At 47.6% G+C, this 7547-nt stretch overlaps 1 pseudogene; it reads left to right on the forward strand.

Annotated features, from left to right (window-relative positions):
• The window catches only part of LOC105512049, a 16664-nt pseudogene extending 14251 nt beyond the window's left edge, over window positions 1-2413 (forward strand).
• The last annotated feature ends 5134 nt before the right edge of the window (window positions 2414-7547 follow it).

Genomic DNA, 7547 nt, shown 5'->3' on the forward strand with positions numbered 1-7547 from the left:
GGAAAAGTTTTAATTGTATGAGTCCAGTAATGCTATCATCTAGCATAGAAAATATTTTCAACAGTTCCAGGAAACTTCACATAAGAAACACTAAATAAACTCTAAGTGCAGTATGAGTTAGAGACATTTCCAAAAGAAAAGCACACACAGTGGGTTGGGAGTGTCTGGATTTTCTCTAGCGAAAGACTCGTGGAATCCACGCGTTCACCGCCACGTGACGAGGCACACGCGGACTGGGACGCGGCCTGCATCCTCCAGACCCACACGCTGCGCAAAACCACAGCCAGATTCTCACCCGGGGGAATCCCTGGGCGAAGACCTCACGTGACTTTCCTCCTCAGCAGCTTCCCCAAAACAAAACACATCAATCAAACGAACCCCATGTGAGATGGAAAGGAAACCAGAGCCAGGCTTATCTCTTACAGGAACACTCCATAAATCTCAGACGAGTTCACTCATCCTTCCACACCATCTGCTGATAAGAGGTCAATAATCAAGTGGAAATCACTCAGAGAAGCGCTTTCCCTCCCCCAGCAGACGTCGAAGTCTGCCGTGGCGTTTATGGGGTGCTCTAACCTTTAAGCGCTGGCCGTCACCAACGCAGGCCGGCAGGACCCTGGAACAGCAGAGGTCCCCCAGCTCCTCTCTGGACGCGGGGCTACGGTGGAGGAAGGGAGCGCGGCTGCGAGTTCGTGGGAAAGAGGGGCTATTTGGAGTAATACAAGACCACCTAACATAGGTAATGGTGAGTTTCTGTTTTCTCCGAACTGGCCTCATTATGATTAATTATTCCTTCAGCACCTACTGGGAAGGTGAGAAGAAAGCAAAGGGCACCACTCCCCACCCGCGAAAGCCTCCCAGCATCCCTGGAAAAGCGAACGAGAAGAACGGCTGGTCTGCGTTCAGAACGGGTGAGGAGCAGGTGAGAAGAATCCAGAGCGCCTCGCCTCCCTCCACGGCCGCCCACCCTCCTGCACCGATGTGGACACGTGAGTAACAGCCGCCTGGGGAAGCCGCTGGCTCCCAGAGCCCGGCCCGCTGCAGCAGAATCACCAAAACTGAGATCCTGCGGCCTGAGTTGGGGCCGGGGAAACCTCGCCTGCAGGACTGCAGGGAGCAGCTGGTTTCTGCACAGGTAACACGGAACTGGGGGTTAAGCAAAGCTGACGAGGTGGGCCCGTGGCCTGTCTGCGCACAGGTATTAAAAGTTCAATAGCCGTGGTGGCAGCAGCTGAACAGGCTACACAGGACGCAGCTGGGGTGTGGACCTGGGCCTGGGGTCCGGTGGAAGGCACGTGTGTTGAGGCGTGTAGTCAGGGCCAGCCTGCTTCCCCAGGCCTACAAGGACAGATGTAGCTCCCCAGGAAACACCACAGGCAGCCCCTGCCGGCAAGCTGCCCCAAGAAGCAGTGCACCCCCCAAAATCAGAAGCAGCCAAGCTGACCCCCACCTCATCTGAAAGAGCAGGGCGCCAGGGAGAGGGCACCAACCCAGTCTCCTAATCGTAAAGGCCATTCGTAGCAACACCACAAAAAAGAAACACTACTGCTCTGACCTGGAAAAGTGAAATTTAAAACATAAAATATACAGATTCTAACTAAGAGGCAGACGGACCAGGCACGGTGGCTCACGCCTGTAATCCCAACCCCTTGGATGGCGGAGGCGGGTGGATCACTTGAGGTCAGGAGTTCGAGATCAGCCTGGCCAACATGGTGAAACCCCATCTCTACTAAAAATGCAAAAATTACCCAGATGTGGTGGCGGGAACCTGCAATCCCAGCTACTTAGGAGGCTGAGGCAGGAGAATTGCTTGAACCCAGGAGGTGGAGGTTGCAGTGAGCCAAGATCGCGCCACCGCACTCCAGCCTGGGCAACTCCTTCTCAAAAAAAGTAAAATAAAATAAAATAAAATAAAAGGCAGACAAACAAAAGGAGATTTCCTCTGATCTTAAAAACAGAAGTATTTGTTTCACAGCCTGGATAATTGAAGATCTGCATAGAAATCACCTTGGGCCCCGCCCTCCCTCACAACAGACTGGGATAGAGGGAAGGAGGGCAGGAGGTGGGCCCCTTGTCCACGAGAGGCTCCTCCCGCCCCGTCCCCTTCCTCAGGAGGGCGGCCTGCCCAGCGCAGGCTCTGTTCTCCCCAAGTAAGACCCCGGCGTCTCTACAGGAACACCCACCTCCCTTCCCTGCAATCCACTCCAGCGGCTCACTGCCAGTCAAGGGGGGCACTCTTCAGGGAGGAGCAAACGGCTTCGGGGAAAGCCTGAACTCCCACATCCCAGGTGTGGTTTGCCAGGGAGCACAGAAGAAGGATGCAGGTCCCGAGAAAGAGGAGGCACAGGAGGACGACAAGAGAGACAAGAGAGGCAGACGGCCCAGCAGCGGGCTGAGCACAGAATCCGGCTGAGGCCTCCTGGGGAGGGGCAGAGGCAAACATGCTGCTGCTTCTAGGCTGCTTGGGACGATACATGCTTGGAAGGGGCTGCAAGGCAGGACTCGCTGAGGAGCAGTCATGTGGATGCTCCGCCTCTCACACGGCACACACTGACAACATGCAACTCACATACAACACAACATGCATGTACAATGCGCTTATACAGCACTCACAACACACAATGCACACAAACACACACAACCTATACAACACATACCCAATACATGCAACTCACAACACATGTACGTACAACACACACACACACAGCACACGTAACTCACAGACAACACAACATGCATGTGCAATGCAGTCATACAGCACACAACACACAACTCACATACAACGTGCACATGCAACACATTCATACAACACGCAACACTCATACAAAACACGCAACTCACAACACAACATGCACATACAGCACTCATACAACATACACACAATACATGCAGCTCACAACACATACAACACACTCATACAGCTCACGTACAACACATGCAACTCACGTTCAACACAACATGCACGTAAAACACAAAACACACACCACACGCAACTCAACATTCACGTACAACACTCATACAACATACAATACATGCAACTCACAACACAACATACACATACAACACACTCATACAACACATGCAACTCATGCACAACACAATATGCACGTACAACACACTCATACAACATATAACACAACATACACACAACACATGCAACTCAACACAAATACATGTACAATGCACTCACAACACAACACTCACACAACACACGCAACTCATGTACAACAATACAACACACAACACTCATACAACATACACACAATACATACAACTCATATACAACATACACATACACACATACAACACATAACACTCACACCACACACAACACTCATACAACATACAAAACATACAACTCACAAATACATGTACAACACACTCATACAACACACACTCATACAACATACACACAATACATGCAACTCACAACACAACATACACATACACACATACAACACACACTCATACAACACACACTCATACAACACACAACACTCATACAACATACAAAACATACAACTCACAAATACACATACAACACACTCATACAACACACAACACTCAAACATACAATAAATGCAACACAATATACACATACAACATACACAATATACACATACAACATACACAATATACACATACAACCCATGCAACTCACATACAACATGACACACTCATACAACACATTCATACAACACACACTGTACAGATTCTAAGTATGAAATAGAAAACAGCACATGCACAGTTTCTAAAGTATGATGAAAGCTTTTTTCAAGAAGGTCGTCCAACATCCAAACTGGTACCATGTCCTTATTTTCAGCTGCTGTTCAGATTCAAGCATTTTTATCATCTGCTCTATGAATTATAATAATACAGCATAAACTCATTTTTCATTTTACACCCACTTTGGTGTGGGGTGCTCCAAAACAGGGGCCAGGAGCCTCGGAGTCGTCCCTCGGAACAAAACACAACCCACACTCAGAGTCCAGGAAGGGAACTCGGGAGGCAATACATGCTCTCTCATCTGCAGAGCTCTGCTTCAATTACTTTACACGTAACCAGGGCTGGAAGGGGTTGGTGAGGGTACAGACATGGCAAACTGAGAAGAAACTGGCAGGTGGAGAAAGATCAGCCAAAATCCAAGGAAAAATGCTGAACATTTTCCACAAATAATTCACACAACAGACGATACTTGGGCTACTGAAAGTTTATTGAGAGGGGTCTTGCTCCAAAGAAAAAGTTCTCTCCCAAGGTTATCGAAGATTTACAGCAGACACCTGCCCCCAACACACCATCTGCCGAGGGCCTATGAGTCAAAAAGAAGATAAGACAGAAGTAAGGGTGCAGGGGGAGGAGAGCGGGAGGGGACCGAGAACTCGGAACCAAGTGATGGGCGGACACTGAATGCCTGACTCCAGGGTTATCACCTCAGAAAACAAGTCTGTTTAAGTCCGTAGTAACAGTGTTAGTGCTTTCACTGAACCTGCACTCAACACTGGAGAACCTCCCTGTGTTATGAAGACAATCTGAAAAATAACATTAATTCACCATGTAGAGTGAAGATTCAGCCACAGGAAATAAAACTGATATAATCCACTACAAGTCACACTGTGTCTTTCTTTAAGACTGGTTTATGATGCAGAAAAGAGGCAGCTTGAGATCTAAAATACTTAAACTGGGAAACACCTCGTTTCCCTGAATTCTCACAACCGTGGCACCAGCTAGGGTAAGACAGAGTGGCTTTCAGAGCTTCCAGAACAGCAGAACAGATCAATCATAAATATGCAAAAGTGATCTGAAGACAGAATTAATATTCCACGTTTTGGCTTAAACTAGTCATGTGATTCCAATAAGTGGGAAACATTCACACCAATTTTTATAAGAAAGTTCAATGTGAACACATAGTACAGAACACTACCTTTGTTTTGGAATTTATTTATTTAATATGACAATTTCAATTGTCTTTAGGGATTGTTGATATTGAACGCTCATCTTTATTAATGATGAGTTACCCATTTTCTGACTGAGGAAACGAAAAGTTGTCACTGCCTAACAGCAATACTCAAAACAGCCTGTATGAAAGGAAAAGGTATATCTGTGTGCACACACATGCATACACATGCCTACACATGTACACACACGTGTACATATGTGCATACACTTACACACAAAAACGTGTGTGCGCGTGCACACATGCATGCACATACATGCATATACACACATACAGGTACATGCACAGACATATACAAATACTCATGTACATATGCGCACACACATACATGCATATACACGTGCACATGGACACACGTACACGCACATACACACGCATACACACATGCACACACATGCACGTGTACATGCATATGTAAGTATCATCTCAGGTAAGTGGATTCAAAATTCTGACGCAAACAAGAATAATCACAAAACAGGGTAGGGTGTCAACAAGTGAGAATTGAGATGAATGTTCTGGAATGTTCCAGAGACAATATAGGGGGAGGCCCACACATCACATAAACATCTTACCCATTTTAAACGTTACCATTCCTGCCAACATCAGCCTGGATTAAGATTATTTCATTTACACAAGGAACAGAAAATATAATACTTGTTCTAATGAGATTCTCTAATCATTAGATTATTTTCACAATTATAAGTAATCACTAAATAACTTTCTCTCAAGGGTCTAAAAATAAAAATAAGATAACAAAAGAAAGTCACAGTCCTGACAGTTTTATCATGCAAATCACAGCTGTGAAAATAAAGCATGTTTTTGAGACTATGCCCTCCTCAAATATCCTTCATGGAATTTTGTACCAGTAATGGCTGGTAATTAATTGTTATACCAGGTGGAAAAGTATATCATTTGGGGTATATGAAGTAAACATGTAAAGAGAAATGACCACACAAACCTGAAACCAGGTCTCATTTCACAACTGCTTCCTACCTTAGAATTTGCTTAATTTACCTCATGAGGGTGCCTCGAGGAGAGAAAGCAGAGCTGGGATCTGCCCCGATACTGCTTCGGGAAGAGCTGGGTGGGCACCACGCCCCTCAGACCCAGGGCTGAGCTGCGTGGCTATGACCCCATCACTGCGGCCCCCCCAAGCGTGTGTCCCTGTGTGTCACGCTAACCCCTGCCACACAGATGACACACGCCACACGCCTGACACAGGCTCAGCAAACAGGGAGCTTTCAGTTAAGTGGTGACTAGAGAGAAGCGACGGCCTTCAGCACGGACGGAGAAAACAGGCCACAGACTCACAGACGAAACGCCACAGATCCACAGACGGAGAAAACACCACAGACACATGGAGGGAGGAAACAGGCCACAGACAGAGGGAGGGAGGAAAAGCGCCACAGACGCACGCATGGAGAAGACGCACAGACGCACGGACGAAAGAAACGCCACTGAGGCACGGGCGGAAGAAACGCCACTGAGGCACGGACGGAAGAAACGCCACTGACGCACGGACGGAAGAAACGCCACTGACGCACGGACGAAAGAAACGCCACTGAGGCACGGGCGGAAGAAACGCGCCACTGACGCACGGACGGAAGAAACGCCACTGACGCATGGACGGAGGAAACGCGCCACAGAGGCACGCACGGAGAAAACAGTCCACAGAGGCACGAATGGAAGAAACGCCACAGACGCACGGAAGGAGGAAACAGGCCACAGACGCACAAACGGAGGAAACGCGCCACTGAGGCACGCACGGAGAAAACAAGCCACAGACGCAGGAACGAAGGAAACGCCACAGACCCACGGACAAAGGAAACAGGGCAGAGACACGCACACGCCAGTGTGGAACATCGGACAGGAACCTCCCAGCCATGCACCGTCCACTCCCACTAGGGACTCCCCACCCCAGAGCACTCAGGATGGCTGTGGAGCTCCTGCCACCCACCCCAGCGGTGAAGCTGGGGAGCCAGAGATGAGCAGGTTCACGTCCATCAAATGCGGATGCAATCCCTGTAGTAACTGGAGGTCACCATTAAACAGAAGGGCACTTCACTTGGAATAAAAACATTCTGCATAAAAGAACTAAAGATTGGCTGGAGACTGCTTAGAAACCATCACAATCATTCTTGCTAGTGACAGCGAAGCTTCAAGAGTGGTCACTTTTCCTGTAGAAATGCCACAGAGGTGATTCCTGGAACTCATTTAGAATATTTCTTTCCCAGAAACCACACAACCAAGAATTTAATAGTGCCGTCTCTTGACCAGAAAGATTAAGATTTCTGATGAAACTAAACCCTGTCCAGCCTCCTGATTCTAGAAGATGCTATACAGAAAAGCTAACTCAAAGGGGTTGCATTTCTTTTGTCATCCATGACACACATAAAAAATTTCTAAACATACAAAAAATGTAGGAATTGTACAGTGAATACCCATGTATCTACCCCCTGGATCACAGATTAGATTTTAAATGTAAAGTTCTAAAGGTTCCCAGCTAAGGAAATGTGCAGTGTAAGCCTCTACCTGGTTAGAACCAAGGGGAATGGAAAGAGCTTTCCCCAGCCTTGCTGCTCAGTTGGGAGGG

Source organism: Colobus angolensis, unplaced genomic scaffold, assembly GCF_000951035.1.
Source record: "Colobus angolensis palliatus isolate OR3802 unplaced genomic scaffold, Cang.pa_1.0 Scaffold209, whole genome shotgun sequence".
Lineage (NCBI taxonomy): Eukaryota > Metazoa > Chordata > Mammalia > Primates > Cercopithecidae > Colobus > Colobus angolensis.